This window comes from Sapajus apella, unplaced genomic scaffold, assembly GCF_009761245.1.
Source record: "Sapajus apella isolate SASKATOON/1434 unplaced genomic scaffold, GSC_monkey_1.0 scaffold80, whole genome shotgun sequence".
In the NCBI taxonomy this organism is placed as follows: Eukaryota; Metazoa; Chordata; class Mammalia; order Primates; family Cebidae; genus Sapajus; species Sapajus apella.
Window position 1 is genome coordinate 5,315,769 of NW_022437020.1, and position 16,046 is coordinate 5,331,814.

The 16,046-nt window shown below is 40.7% G+C and overlaps 1 pseudogene; it reads left to right on the forward strand.

The window, feature by feature from the left end:
- Positions 1-11,863: 11,863 nt before the first annotated feature.
- On the forward strand, positions 11,864-12,246 carry LOC116533222 (annotated as a pseudogene).
- The last annotated feature ends 3,800 nt before the right edge of the window (positions 12,247-16,046 follow it).

A 16,046-nucleotide genomic window follows, 5' to 3' on the forward strand; every position in this document is an offset into this window, starting at 1 on the left:
GGATGCTGAATATTGGCCCCCACTCTCTTCTGGCTTGTAGAGTTTCTTCTAAGAAATCTGCTGTTAGTCTGATGGGCTTTCCATTGTGGATAACCCAACCTTCCTCTCTGGCTGCCCTTAGCATTTTTCAACCTTGGTAAATCTGACGATCATGTGTCTTGGGGTTGCTCTTCTTGAGGAATATCTTTGTGGTGTTCTCTGTATTGCCTGAAGTTGAGTATTGTCCTGTCTTACTAGGTTAGGAAAGTTTTCCTGAATAATATCCTGAAGAACATTTTCCAGCTTGGATTCATTCTCTTCATGACATTCAGGTACACCTATCAAACATAAATTAGGTCTTTTCACATAGTCCCGTATTTCTTGGAGCCTTTGCTCATTCCTTTTTACTTTTTCTTTTCTAATCTTGTCTTCTCGTTTCATTTCATTAAGTTGGTCTTCGACCTCTGATATCCTTTCTTCTGCTTGATCAATTCGAGTGTTCAAACCTGTGCATACTTCGTGGCGCTCTCTTATTGTATTCTTCTGTTCCATTAATTCACTTATATTCCTCTCTAAATTGTCTATTCTCGTTAGGATCTCGTCAAACCTTTTTTCAAGGTTCTTAGTTTCTTTACATTGGGCTAGAACATGTTCTTTTAACTCACAGAAGTTTCTTATTATCCATCTTCTGAAGTCTAAATCTGTTAATGGAACGCAGTGGTTCTCCATCAGGCCTTGTTCCCTTGTTGATCAGGAACTATGATCCCCTGTAGTGGGAGAGGATTCTGATTTTGAGTATTCTCAGCCTTTTTACCCTGGTTTCTTCCCGTCATTGTAAATTTATCCACCTGTCCTTTTTGTAATTACCGACTTTCAAATTACAAAAAGTCTCTGAGTGGACGTCCAACTTGTTGATTCCCAGCGCCAACAACCCACTGCGCTGGCCAAAACAGCGGCGTTAAGATTCTTGGTGCTTTTCTGCCCGAGAATCTCCGGTCTGGCTTCCTTCTTGAGTCCCTTTTTCAATCAGCTGAATAGGCGACTCTGCCTTCCCGGAGCTCCAAATGTCGACCAAAAGGGGACCCAGTCCTGTTTACTGTGCACCAAGAACCGCCGCGCCAGCCACAAGAGTCACGCTGGCGACCCATGGGGCTCCTCCACTGGGAATCTCCTGGTCTGTGAGCAAGAAAAATTCGTCTGAAAGTGTGGCGTCCTCTCGTTCTCTGCGCTTTCACTGGGAGCTACAATCCTGAGCTGCTAGTAATTGGCCATTTTGGATCTCTTTCTAGACTGTATGTTTAAGAACATGGGGTAAGTAAAGATTTTTCAGGTGGTGCATAAAGATATTTTTAAAAAGATAAAAATTAGATATAAAAATTATAAATTATACTTTATCAAAAGTAGAAAGTTCTTGGCATCAAAAGACATTGTTAGGTAAATGAATAAAGTTTTCTCCATGTTTAAGAACGTTGGTATTATTTGAAATTTTGTTTGTTTTTGAGATGGAGTTTCATCCTTGCTGCCCAGGCTGGAGTGCAGTGGCATGATCTCAGCTCACTGCAACCTTCGCCTCCAGGGTTCAAGTGATTCTCAGCCTGAGTAGCTGGGGTTACAGGTTCCTGCCACTATGTTGGGATAATTTTTGTATTTTTAGTAGAAACCAGTTTCACCATGTTGGCCAGGCTGGTCTCAAACTCCTGACCTTGTGATCTGCCTGCCTCAGCTTCCCAAAGTGCTGGGATTACAGGCAGGAGCCACAGTGCCTGGCTGAATTTTTTTTTTTTTTTTTTTTGAGACAGGGTCTCACTCTGTCGCTCAGGCTGAAGTGCAGGGGCACGATCTCGGCTCATTGCAACCTCTGCCTCCTGGGTTCAAGTGATGGGACTACAGGCACATGCCACCACACCCACCTAATTTTTGTCTTTTTAGTAGAGAACGGGTTTTGCCATGTTGGCCAGGCTGGCCTCATACTGCTGACCTCAGGGGATCTGTCCACCTCAGCCTTCCAAAACACTGAGATTACAGGCTTGAGCCACTGCAACTGGGCTGAATTTTTGTTTTTGTTTTTGTTTATTTTTTGAGATTGAGTCTCACTTTGTTGTCCAGACTGGATTGCAGTGTTGTGATTATGGCTTATGGCAGCCTCAAACTCCTGGGCTCAGGCAGTCTTCCTGCCTCTGCCCCCTGAGTAGCTGGGACTACAAGTACACACTCCCCATGCCTAGTTAGTGTTATATTTTTTTGGTAAAGACCAGGTCTTGCTATGTTGGTCAGTTTGGTCTTGAACACAGGGCCTCAACAATCCTCCCCTTGGCCTCCCAAAATGTTGCGAAAACAGGTGTGAGCCTCTGAACCCAGCCTCATTTAGGCTTCTCAAGATTTAGCAAAATATATAGATTTGTAACCTTTCTTCCAAAAGGTATGGTTTAACTTGCTTTCGTTTCTTTTTCTTTTTTCCTTTTTTTTTTTTTTTTTTTGAGACGAAGTCTCACTCTGTCCCCAGGCTGGAGTGCAATGGCGCAATCTCCACTCACTGCAACCTCTGCCTCCTGGGTTCAAGCGATTTTTCTGCCTCAGCCTCCTCAGTAGCTGGGATTACAGGCACCTGCCACCATGCCTGGTTAATTTTTATATTTATAGTAGAGAAGGAGTTTCACCATGTTGGTGAGGCTGATCTCAAACTCCTGACCTCAGGTGATCCACCCGCCTCAACCTCCCAAAGTGCTGGGATTACAGGTGTAAGCCAACTCACCTGGCCTTAACTTGCTTTTTGCATAACATTTCCTTGACTTTCTTTTCTACTATTAAGCATTTCATTTCTCTGTGGCTTTTGCCTCTGAAACCTGGATCTGTTAACTTCAGTATCATTGGAATATTATTTGTCTTTCTAACATGTACTCAGCCAATTCATTCCATCTATGCCTTTACCTCTCTGTCTGTAAAGATCTCTATTGGGATTTCCTTGGAAATATTTCAGTGATAGCTTCATTTCTCAGACAAAGGAGACTGAGTGAATAAAACATTTCCTGGAAATATGACAATCTTAGCATTGAAAAGTTAAGCACCGTAAATTTAACAGATGCAAACAAACTAGTCCTCTTAATACTAATGTCAGAACATTCCCTGAATTCCTGTTTGATTACTGCTTCAGAGACAGCCTTATTAGAAAGCATTTCCCATTCTTAGGTTCTTTCTTTGCAGTATCTGAACATTGCTAATTCAGCCTGGAAGGGAACTACTTTATGAATAGCTTTAAAATATGAGCTGTGTGTGTGTATTTAGCATACCCTGAGGATACATATACTTGAATGACTATCTTAAAATTCTTCCTTTGCTGTGATTAAAACAAGATACTGTCAAAAGGGAAGAGAGCTGTTATACAGGGAAACAATTGTTCTGAGGAAAAAATGTCTTATCTCCAACTGATTGTATGTAAATGTGATGTCTACTTTCCTAACAGACATCTACTGATACCGGTATCACTTTACATTCACAGGGTGTGCTGTATTTTATGAAGGCATTTCATAGACATGGTTTTATCTAATCCTAAAAATGTTACAACTCTGCTGGTTTATAATCATCTTCTGGGTTTAGATACCTTCCTCAAATGAGAATCCTTCAAAGTATTGTGATTTCTAAACCTCCCCAAATGGTAGCTTATACCTGTATTCTTTCCAGTAACATTAGTGGAATTATATTTAAGCTTCACAAAGTTTCATAGATTCTTCATGTATTTGACTGTGACAATTCCATAGTCTTAGCCTGTTCTGAATCCATTTACACTTCTCAAAGTGCCCATCTGCTCAGGGTTCTGGAATTGGTATTCAGTTATTTCCCTCCCTCCCACCAGAGAGATTTTTATGGGACCAATCTTTCTTTTCTCTGTCCCAGTACAGACCGATGTACAAGATGAGCCTTGCAAACAGACGGAGAAAGGGGTAAGACCTCATTCTCCCTGGAGGCCAGCTTGGACCAGATGATTTCTGCAATAAGGATGGTCCTTGTGGGTCCACATCCACTCTGTGGAGCTGTCTCTGTTCCTGCCTGGTTTCAAACCTGGTTCTCCAGTCCTTCTGAAAGTAACCTGGGTTTCTAATATCCTGCCAAGGGGTTTTACTCACTTTACATTAGCCAGAATATTCGTTGTTGTCGTTTCTCCTCAAAAACCCATCTATGTACATTGTCTTTTGGAAGCATGATCCCATAGTTACCAGAATTAGTTTGTTGAAGCAGTTTGCAAATGGAACTGACAAACTTTCAGTAGTAATATCTTGGTTTTCTTTTAACAGAAAGAACTAACTAATCAGAGGAGAAGACTTTTTAGGACTTTAGTGAAAATAATAGTATATTCCCGTTTCCATTCTTCTACTTTCCCTACCAATCAAAGAGATGAACTTGGTTGGTTGTATAAATGGTAACACAGAATTCTGATTTAATACCAAATTATGTATGAATCAGACCATTTTCCAATCTGGCTAGACAATAATGGAGCCTAGGATTTTCCAGATGTCAGAGTTATAGTAAGCACTATCCATGAATTATCTTATTTAATTCTGACAACAGCTCCCTAAAGTGGCACTATGATTATCTTCATTTTACTGATGAAGAAATAAACTTAGAGAGGTTAAGTTGCACATTATAGCTGCCAAGTGGCAGAGCCAGCATTCAAACTAAGGAGCTGAACCACACCAACTAGTTTATACCAATATAATAATTATGTACTTCATCATAAAACTTGTTTTCTAATTACAGAGATTGCAAAAATAGATAATTTTTGCTCTTAATGTTTATTCTTATAACAACCACACATTTAATTAATAGATTTCATATGTATTTCATTTGTTTATAAAAATATGTTTTGCTTTTATGATTAAATGATTAAGTGGTAGGGACTGTAACTTAATTACATATTTCTTAATTATTGGTGTATTAGTTAATTATATGAAGTTAATTTTTAAAATTAAGTAATTATATTTTATAACGTTGCTGTTCTGATGTCAATCATGTTTCTCTGTTAATTTGGACTCAAGCATTATTAAATATATAGTGAATTTTAATGCTAAAATTAGTACAGGTTACTAACAAGATTTATATATTTTATATAGGCATCAATATACACATAGGACACACACAACTCAAATCTATTAAAATATTTGTAATATATACAAATACATTAAATATGAAGAAAAACATGCAAGTAACTTTAAAAAGTGAGCCTCAGTTTTGAGATGGCTTGGAAATTTTGTAATTTTTGTATTTCTTGGTCTCAGTATTCTGCTTTATTATTTTAAGTAGAAACTATTCTGTGTTGAAAAAGCTGTGAGAAAATGACTTAACTATGTTGTCGGCTTCTTTAGGACAAGGCCATGGTTTCATATTCTTCCCATGGAATGGCTTCTGGCACAATAAATGTTTGTTGAATTTGAATTTTGACTTTAAGTGAAATGATGCTGAAAATTTTACATTAGCTACAGCCATCCATCTGAATTTAAGCCAGCAGTTGCTATCTTGCATAGGGGAATCGTTAATAATGTGGTTTCTAGTGGGATTATTTGGTGACAGTAGAAAATGAGATATTTTTTCTGCTTTGAGTTGTCTGTTTCAATCATGCATGGCTAAGTCTTCAGGGTAATGTTTTTGGTTCAAGTGAAAAGTAAAAAATATATTACCATGAAGGTTTCTGATACCTTGTGGGACAAGAAATTAATAAACTTAATTCCACCCCCTATTTTTGTTTTGATTTATAAATATAATACAGGAGTCTACTACCAGAAGTAGCTACTGAGGGTAGTACTTCTGTATCTCCATTGAGTATCTCTTCTATTGTGCCTCTCATAGAGCTTCTTATTACATAATTATAAATGAATTATTATTATGTATTATTGATCTAATCTCTTCCCTACTAGTCAGTTCAATGAAAACAAAATTATCTAGTTTTTAGCAAAGAATTTACTGTGAAATATTTGAGACATTTCCAATATTCAGCATGAAAAGAGGTTATTCAGCACACTGCTGTGGAATTATAAGTTGCCACGATCTTACCATTGGAAATTTAGTAAAGGGTATCAACAACCTTAAAAAGTGTATTCCTCTTAATCCAGTATTTCATTTCTGGGATGTTATGCAAAGAAAATAAAACAGGCAAATGTATTGAAATACACACACAGCTATACACACAAGATATTCATCATAGCATTGTTGAAAACAGCAATGAATTGGAGGCATGCTAAGTGTTCACTAATGGGGATTGGTTATAATACATATTTACCATAGATATGCAAGTAAAATACAGCTCTTCTATTTCTTGGTACCTCGTAGAATGTTTTTATGAAGCTTTAACTTATTGGAGAGCAGGGTGATGGTAAGGTTAGTGGTATATGATTGAACTTTCAGCGTGCTATTTTATACAGTTAGCCTTGTCTGTTTTAAACTGGGGAAAACTCAGCCTCTTTTGGGCGAATGCACAGTGTTTTGGGCTTCCTTCCTTTCCTTCTGCTCCTTTCCAAGGTGGCATCCAGGATGATCCTGTGGTGGTTGGGGATGAGGGTGACCTAGCTTTACATGACACCCACTATACTAGTCTCCACTGAGGAATTGCACATACAAAGGGTAACTGGGGCCCGGCACAGTGGCTCATGCCTGTAAGTCCACCACTTTGGGAGGCCAAGGCAGGCAGATCACCTGAGGTCAGGAATTTGAGACCAGGCTGGCCAACATGGTGAAACCCTGTCTCTACTAATAATATAAAATTTAGCCAGGCGTGGTGGCAGGTGCCTGTAATCCCAGCTACTTGGGAGACGGGGACAGGAGAAGCTCTTGAACCAGGAGGCACAGTTTGCAGTGAGCCAAGATGGTGGCTGTACACTCCAGCCTGGGCAACAGAGTGAAACTGTGTCTCAAAACAGGAACAACAGCAACAAAAGGCAACTGGTTTCATCTGGCTTTTTGGGAATAATATTCTTGAGTTAGATGTTGGAATTTATATTCTCAGACATTTGGTCCTGCTCTCAAAATGTGATCAGAATTCCTTCTCCCCTTCTTTGATGGTAAGAAAGTTAGGCATATGGCTGAGCAGCCAGAGACTAAATTTCTCTGTGTTCTTTTGCAACTAGATATGCTCATGTGAGTCACAGAGTGGGAAGAGAAGTGATGCATGCCATTTCCATGCATGGCTCTTAAAACACTGTTTCTACACTTCTCTGTTTTATTTTCTTTTCCTATAAGCCAGAAAATGAATGTGGCTGTGATTCTTTGTTCCTTGTTTTTCTAGGGTTGAGACATTTCTTAGCTATGTGAGCTGATAACAAGATCTAGTGATCTGACTTATTATTTTTTAAGTAAAACAACCTAAGAAATTTATTTATTTTATGTTACATTAATTTCTTTGATTTAAAAAAATTTATTATTATTTTGAGATGGGGTCTTGCTCTGTCTCCCAGGTTGGATCTTGGCTCACTGCAACTTCCTCCTCCCTGGTTCAAGTGATTTTCCTGCCACAGGCTCCCCAGTAGCTAGGATTACAGGCATACAACACCATACCCAGCTAATTTTTGTATCTTTAGCAGAGACAGGGGTTTCACCATGTTGGCCAGGCTGGTCCAGAACTCCTGACCGCAAGTGATCCATTCACCTTGGCATCCCAAAGTGCCGGGATTATAGGCATGAGCCATTGCACATGGCCTAATTTTTTTCTTTCAATTGTTTTTGGGGTACAGGTAGTTTTTTGTTACATGGATAAATTCTTTAGTGGTGATTTCTGAGATTTCAGTGCACTCATTACCCGATCAGTATACAGTGTACCCAATGTGTAGTTTTGTACCCTTCACCCTCTTTCCAATCTTTTCTTGGGCCCCCAAGACTCCCAAGTCTGTGATATCATTCTTATGTCTTTGCGTCCTCATAACTTAGCTCCCATCTATAAGTGAGAATGTATGATATTTGGTTTTGATTTGACTGTGGAAGACAATAGAACATTAAAGCCATGTGGATTATTCTAGAAGAGAGGAAATTCCCCCCCAAATTTCCCAAGGACTCACAACTAGTTTTTGGTTGATCCAGATGAGATATTCCAGCATTAATTATTCTAAACTGATGCCACAATCATTTATTCTATCTTCCATCTCCAAATAATGCTACATGACTTGATTGTCTCGTTGCTTCAGATAAATAATGGCTGCCCTTTGTCATTTTAAAATGGAGAAAAATCCTCTTTCCTCAACAATCTTTTCTTTATTCACAATGTAAATTAATACCAACAAGCCCTCTCAAGCTGGATTCTTCAGCTTTGAGGAGAACTTTCACTGTTGCACCCACTTCAGAAGCGTTTACTTATCATCAGCATTAAGTATGATAGTTCAAAGCAGCATTGCCTGTTTCTGAAAATCAATTCCATAGTAGCCTGTGCTGCCTCAGCCTTTTTTGGCCTAATGCGTACAAAAATAACTGGTTCCAGCTTCAGAAGTCCTGGTTTGGGGTCCAGTTGTTCCACATAATCACTGTATAAAGTTGTTCAGGTTAACTTCCCCAATTATCCAATGATAAAGTGCTAAACCATCACAAAACATTTCCTTTTAAATTGCTTTATGCTTAAATTTGTTATTTTTTGTATGGATCTCCCAATTTTTCTTATTAGAGCAGCTTAAGTATTATGTTTCCAAAGCAGAGCACTTTAAACCCTGTTTTCTTTGCTCCACTGCTCGCTCTCTGTCTCATACTAATGTGCTCACACCTTCACCTCCCCTCTCTCCCTGTGTTTTAGAATACTTAACTCCAGGGTGATGTAAGTTGCCATTTACTAATAGGTGCATGTTGTGTGAAAGGATGAGCAATTTGAAGAACCAGATGAAAACTCAGTTGAAAAAGCATAGGAAGCCTCTAAATGAGAGACAGCTGAGTTGGGACAACACAGTGAGACTAAACTACGCCCATGCACGGTGCAGGTGGGTGGGCTACATCCACATGGATCTTCTTGCTCTCTTTGCTGGTGCACTGACTGCAGGGCACTGTTCAGGATTAGGCACAATGGTGCCTGGGGGAAGGGGTGAGGGAAGGTGGAAAGCCTATCTGATTGTTTTTAGGCTGTGTTTGCCTGGGGGAGTCACATTTTTCAAATTTGTACAAAGGTGTCATGTGGATTAATGGGAGGCATGGTGGAATTAGCCTCCATTTCAGCAAAAATGACTATGAGTAAATATTAAGTCACTGAGAAAGATTATATCTTACTTATTTTTATTTATTATTTTTTGAGATGGGGTCTCATTCTGTTGCCCAGGCTGGAGTGCAGTGGTGCGATCTTGGCTCACTGCAATCTCTGTCTCCCAGGTTCAAGTGATTCTCCCGCCTGAGCCTCACCAATAGCTGGGATTACAGGCGAGCGCCACCAAGCCGGGCTAATTTTTGTATTTTTAGTAGAGACGGGGTTTCACCATATTGCCCAGGCTGGTCTGGAATGCCTAACCTCAAGTGATCCACCTGCCTCAGCCTCCCAAAGTGCTGGAATTACAGGCATGAGCCACCGCACCCAGCAATATTTTATCTTTTAATTTTAGAGACTGGGTCTCGCTCTTTTGCTCAGGCTATCATACCTCACTTCAGCCGCCCACAACTGGGGTCAAGTGATCCTCCTGCTTCAGCACCCCTAGTTTCTAGGATTACATGCATGAGCCACTGTGCCTGGCAATTTTTAATAGACAGCTCAGGAAATGCCTACATTATAACTGGGGTCTAGGTTACACAAAGGTGGCAACTCTGATGGATCTGAAAGAAAAGATGGATCTACATCAATGCAAGGCCTGCTTAATAACCTAAAAGACTTTTCTGAGACCGTGGAATAATTGCAACCAAACTCCATTTGTTTTTTCTAGCCTTTTCATTTGCTTAATGAAAAACTAAATGGTTCTTGCTATTGAAATAGCAGATTGACATATATTATTGACAACTTATGTACATAAATATTCTGGGATCAAGTGACTTTAAAATATCGTAAGAAAATATAAAAACCAGGCTGAGCACGGTGGCCCATGTCTGTAATCCCAGCACTTTGGGAGGCCAAGGCAGGTGGATCATGAGGTCAGGAGTTTGAGATCAGCCTGATCAACATGGTGAAACCCCGTGTCTACTAAAAATACAAAAGTTAGCTGGGCATGGTGGTGTGTGCCTGTAATCCCAGCTACTCAGGAGGCTGAGGCAGAAGAATCACTTGAACCTGGGAGGTGGGGGTTGCAGTGAGCGGAGATCGCACCACTGCACTCCAGCCTGGGTGACAGAGCAAGACTCTCTCAAAAGACAAAGGAAAAAAAGATGCAATTAATGCTTAATTTCGCTTGATTTTTGTGAGCGGGGTTTGGAGGGTCTTCCTCCTTTACTCTGGGCCTAACATCATTTCAGCTGTCCCTTGGCCCACTTACATTGACCTCCAGTCTGTGAAAGGGGCCATGGCACACTTTGGATAGGAAGCAGACAAAATAAGGTCAAATAAAAGTCAGAGTAAGGTGGGCTGCAATTCTTCTTCTCATGCATTTCAAATTAAGAGGGACCGTAAGGGTTAACTGTAAAGTATTCCACCTTGAACCCCCACACTCTCTTTATCTAGCACACCATAATAAAAGATCAAGAGTTCCTGCTTATTATCTTATTTTTCCTGCTTGCTCCACCAGGCTAAGGCCCAGTCTGGTTATGGATTAACACGGTGATCAATAGTAAGCCTGCTGTCTCTCTCTCGGCAGGGGAAAATGAACTCAAAATGCAGTCAAACTCTTATTGATCAAGGATACAGGTCTCACTTTCATTACCTCTGTCTCCTGATAACCCACAAATAATGTGATGAGTTGCTAATCTCTCTGATTTTCAATGGACCCTTCACCCTTCCTGTCTGCACATTGCAGCTTTTATTTCCATCTTGATACACACTCTGTGTAATTCATATAGCACTAACTCTCACTCTCTTGCCGTCAGTCCTGGTCAATCAGAGTTAATAATATCGCTCTTCACTGGGGATGGAGGCTTCAGCCAGTTCAAAATAGAATGTCTCCAAATAAGGCAAGGAAATGCAAAATGCAGACGGCTCCTTTCAGGAAAGAGAGATGTGACGTCTTCTCGGTGAAGCAACATTCAAATTGGTAGTCATCTTCCCAAGAGCTGACCTGCTTCTACCAAAGTAGAAGATTCACAAACTTGAACATTCAAGTCTCTTGCATGGCTAATTTTATCATGGCTTCTGTTTCTCAGAGGACCTGAACTGACTGATGCAAAGCTTTTTATCCTGGTGGGGCTAGGAGCGGGTCCCCTCATTCTTGGCTTCTAAATGGTCATGGAATTTCTATCAAATAGTTGTAGCGAATACCATGAGAACCTAGAAAGAAGCAGACCATTAAAATATTGTGTTCTCCATTTTATTTTTTTCTTCATTTATTTATTTTTCTGAGACAGAGTCTTACTCTGTCGCCCAGGCTGGAGTGCAGTGGCACCATCTCCACTAACTGCAACCTCCGCCTCCTGGGTTCAAGTGATTCTCCTGCCTCAGCCTCCTGAGTAGCTGGGATTACAGGCATGCACTACCACACCCGGCTAATTTTTGTATTTTCAGTTTCTTTTTTACCATGTTGGCCAGGCTGGTCTTAAACTCCTAACTCCTCCCAAAGGGCTGGGATTACGGGCAGGAGCCACTGTGCCTGGCCTTTATTGATTTCTTTAATTAAAGGTAGAGCAGTGTAACAGAAGCAATGTGGCTTTTGAGTCAAAAGCCCTACTTTAGAGTCTTAGATCTTCCACTTACTCAGGCAGGGCAATGAAGACATTGTGGAAAAAATACTTCTTTTGTTTAGAAAATTTTTGTCTCCTTTATGAGATAAAAATGGTCTTCCTTTCTAACTTAGAGTCGGCAGAAATGGCTCCCACAAAGAAGGATGGCGAGAAGAACAAAAAGGGTCATTCTGCCATCAACGAGGTGGTGACCCGAGAATACACAACCAACATTCACAAGCGCATCCATGGAGTGGGCTTCAAGAAACGTGCCCCTCGGGCATCAAAGAGATTTGGAAATGTGCCATGAAGGAGATAGGAACTCCAGATGTGTGCATTGATATCAGGCTCAACAAAGCTCCCCGGGCCTAAGGAATAGGGAATGTCCCATACCGAATCCGTGTACGGATGTCCAGAAAACGTAATGAAGATGACGCTTCACCAAATAAGCTCTATACTTTGATTACCTACGTACCTGTTACCACTTTCAAAAATCTACACTTAATGTGGATGAGGCCTCATAGGTGATCGTCAAATACATCAAATATAGTTACAAAATTGCAAAAAAAGAAAAAAAAGGACTCAAATCAGTTTTAGGAAAAGGATTCCTGTCACAAGCATGGTTATGTTTTTCGTTTGTTAATAACATAACTTTACTACTTTTTTGGGGGAGTATTCTGTGACATGACTTTTTTAAAGCGAAGTAAAAACAAAAAACCCTCAAATTTCGCAATGTGTGATGTTGCTTAGGCATTTGGCTTATCAGAGATCCTCAAGTATAAAATGGCATTGAACACAGGCATAAAAAGGATGACTGATTTTCACTGTTTTCCTCGCTGAATTGTTAGAATTGAATTCAAACAATGGTTGCTTTTACCTCTTCCATACACAACCCAGGAACGCTTACCTACCTGAATCACTTTTTTTTTGAGATGGAGTTTCGCTCTTGTTACCCAGGCTGGAGTGCAATGGCGCAATCTCGGCTCACCGCAACCTCCGCCTCCTGGGTTCAGGCAATTCTCCTGCCTCCGCCTCCTAAGTAGCTGGGATTACAGGCACGCGCCACCATGCCCAGCTAATGTTTTGTATTTTTAGTAGAGATGGGGTTTCACCATGTTGACCAGGATGGTCTCGATCTCTTGACCTCGTGATCCACCAGCCTCGGCCTCCCAAAGTGTTGGGATTATGGCGTGAGCCACTGCGCCTGGCCCTGAATCACTTTTGTGAGGAAAGTCAATATTTTCTGCTGCCAAACTGATTAAAATAAGTTACTGCTGGGTGCAGTGGCTCACACCTGTAACCCCAGCACTTTGGCAGGCTAAAGCAGGTGGATCACGAGGTCAGGAATTCAAGACCGGCCTGGCCAATATGGTGAAACCCTGTCTCTACTAAAAATACAAAAATCAGCTGGGCATGGTCACAGGCACCTGTAATCTCAGCTACTCGGGAGGCTGAGGCAGGAGAATAGCTTGAACCCGGGAGGGGGAGGTTGCAGTGAGCCAAGATCTCGACATTGTATTCCAGCCTGGGTGACAGAGTAAGACTCTGTCTAAAAATAAATAAATAAATAAATTAGTTAATTAATAAAATAAAAAAATAAAAAATAAGTTACCATGAAACAAATCCTGAAGAAGATACGAGATGACCAGCTGCAACTAAGCAAATCCTTTGCTTGCGTTTCGCCTGCAGGGTCTGAATGCTGTTTTCCAGCTCCAGTCCAGGCAATTTCTACACCTGTTGAAGAGAAAGCAAAATATGACAGTAGTACAAAGTCCGGGGGATTAAAGCGATTTTCACTGAGCTCTTAAAGCTGAGGTAATTGCCGGTCTCATTTTCTTCTTTTGTTTGGCAAAGCTGCATGTGAAATTTGACAACAAAGTCCTCGTCCCCTTTTTTTGCAAGGGACCTGGTGGAAATTTCTCCAGTTTTCCCCCTTTCCTCTCTGCTGAGTCATCTTTGAAATTATCTTGTTTCCTTTGGTTTCATAGGATAAGATAAAGGGAAAGTCATTCCAGGGCAGGCTTTTGTTTATAGGGCAGATTTTGGAAGCACCTTTAGAAACGTGCTTTTTTAACCTACTGCTTTAAAATTCCGATTTCAGAAAGCTGAGAGAATGAGAGGAAAAGGTGCTTGGTGAAGGCTGGTGAGAAAGCTTACCCTGTTTATTTTGTAATCACAGGAGGAGAAGGCACTCAGGGAAGGCTCCCTTTTTTGGGTTCTCCATGTTCTCATGGTGTACAGTATCGTATACATCCAGTCTCTGATTTGCTATACTGCCCAGGCTGAGCATATGCTGCAGCATACCCTTGATATTGCCATAATTGTGTGTGTGATCTTCAATCACAGATTTCATCAAATTTTATTAAACTTAATATAGATAAAACCAAGACATTATTGATTAGTTCTGCCATGCAAACCTCCCAGGCTTCCTCTTCCAATGGTTTTCTTCTGGGGAAGCTGTCTTTATCCTTTCGATAATGCTCATGCCCTCGGAGCCACTGTGGCTTCTGAGTTTTCTTTTGAAGCCCACATCAATCATATAATTAAAATGTATTAATACAACCGCGGCAATCTTGCCATATTGGAAGGCATGTTCTCTGGTCTGCTGGTGCAGGTTTAACTCACGCCCCTCTTTCACGTGGGCGTAATTACTGCTGTCCTTATTTATGGTTCTTCCTGGTGTATTTTCTGTTAATCCAGATTTAATCAGATACACCCCTATTTGGGCTTAAACTTTTCTACCTTATTAATAAGATTAACTGGATTCTGACAAAGAAAGTTAGATTCTCTTCCCCCTTTGCAGACATCTTCTCAGCCACTCTCTCCACAAATGCCGTCTGGTGGCATCCAAGCACGGCCAAACATTCAGATGGAAAATGAAGAATCCAGAAAATCTCCCAGGTGCCCCAGGTGGCCAGATATTTAGTGTCAGGTAGGCAAAGCATCTAGATCACTGAATTTTTCTTAAAATTATTTTCCAAATCTTGCTGTCTGGGAGTTTTTGGCATTAGGCAAAGACATGCAGTTTCCAGCCACCCCGCCTCCATTCTCCTGCCTCCCTTTTTCTCCCATGCTTTTGGCTGATCTTGCTCTCTCTGTTTTTCTCCACTTTCTCTTTCCCTGGATTTGTGTTGCAAGTTCAGTTCTTAACATCTAATAGGAAAACATGGAATGGATGGTAGGTGGGGGAGCTCGAGCTTGGGAATAAGATCTAAGCAGGTGGCAGTTCTATCCTTATTTCTGATCAGCCGTCTTTCTACTTTCTGAGACATACTTAGAAAAGCTTTGCATTTCAACCAGGTATCTGCATTCTTGGAAAGCACGGAACCTAATTTCAGATGAAAACATTACAGTTCTCTAAAGAAAAAGCCTTTGGTTATGGTTTGAAGAGGGTTGGCCTCCTGCTGAACTCAAAAAAAAATCTCACTTTTAAAACACAAGCAACAGATGAATAACCTTTTCCTTCTTCATGTCTAGTGATTAAAGCATATGGTTCTCAGCTTAAATAAGATCATAAACTATCTTCACTATAGGTTCTTGTTTGGGAATTATTTCATGAGCTGTTGGCAATTCAGCAGCTGCTAGAGGTTTGTTCAAACATCTCATATTCATGGAGGATTTTAGATTTTTTTTTAATTAGCTGGGCCATTTTGCTTAGATTCCTGGAGTAATTAATGCCTTCCATTGTACATCAGCGTTGGGAACCCAGTCTCTGGCACTCATGAATGTCCAGAGGGGAACTGTGCATTTGTACAAAGTATCTGTACTGCTTTAAAAATACTCCAGCTCAAAGTGGGTGTTGAACAATGAGAACACATGGACATAGAGAGGGGAACATCACACACTGGGGCCTGTCTGGCGGTGGGGTCAGGCTGGGGGAGGGATAGCAGGGGGTGGGGGGATTGGGAAGGAATAACATTAGGAGAAATACTTAATGTAGATGACGGAGGGATGGATGCAGCAAACCACCATGGCACATGTATTCCTATGTAGCAAACCTGCACGATATGCACATGTACCCCAGAACTTAAAGTATAATAAAAATAATTCTAGCTGACATTAGTGACTTTTTCACAAAAACCTTATAGAAAAGTCATACACTACTTTCTGACTTGAGTTTTCTTCCTAAAAGTTTTGTCACTGGAAACAGATACAAAACTTTTAGCAAAAAAGGAAAAAAGAAAACTGTTTGCCCCATGCATGTCCTGTTTGGCCTCCACCAACAGGAATCTGTTCCTAATTTTGTCACCTGTGTTGAGCATCTCAGGGACATGAGGACATCCGTTTCCTTTGCTACATTTGGAAAAGTGGGTTTCTTTTTCTGTTTT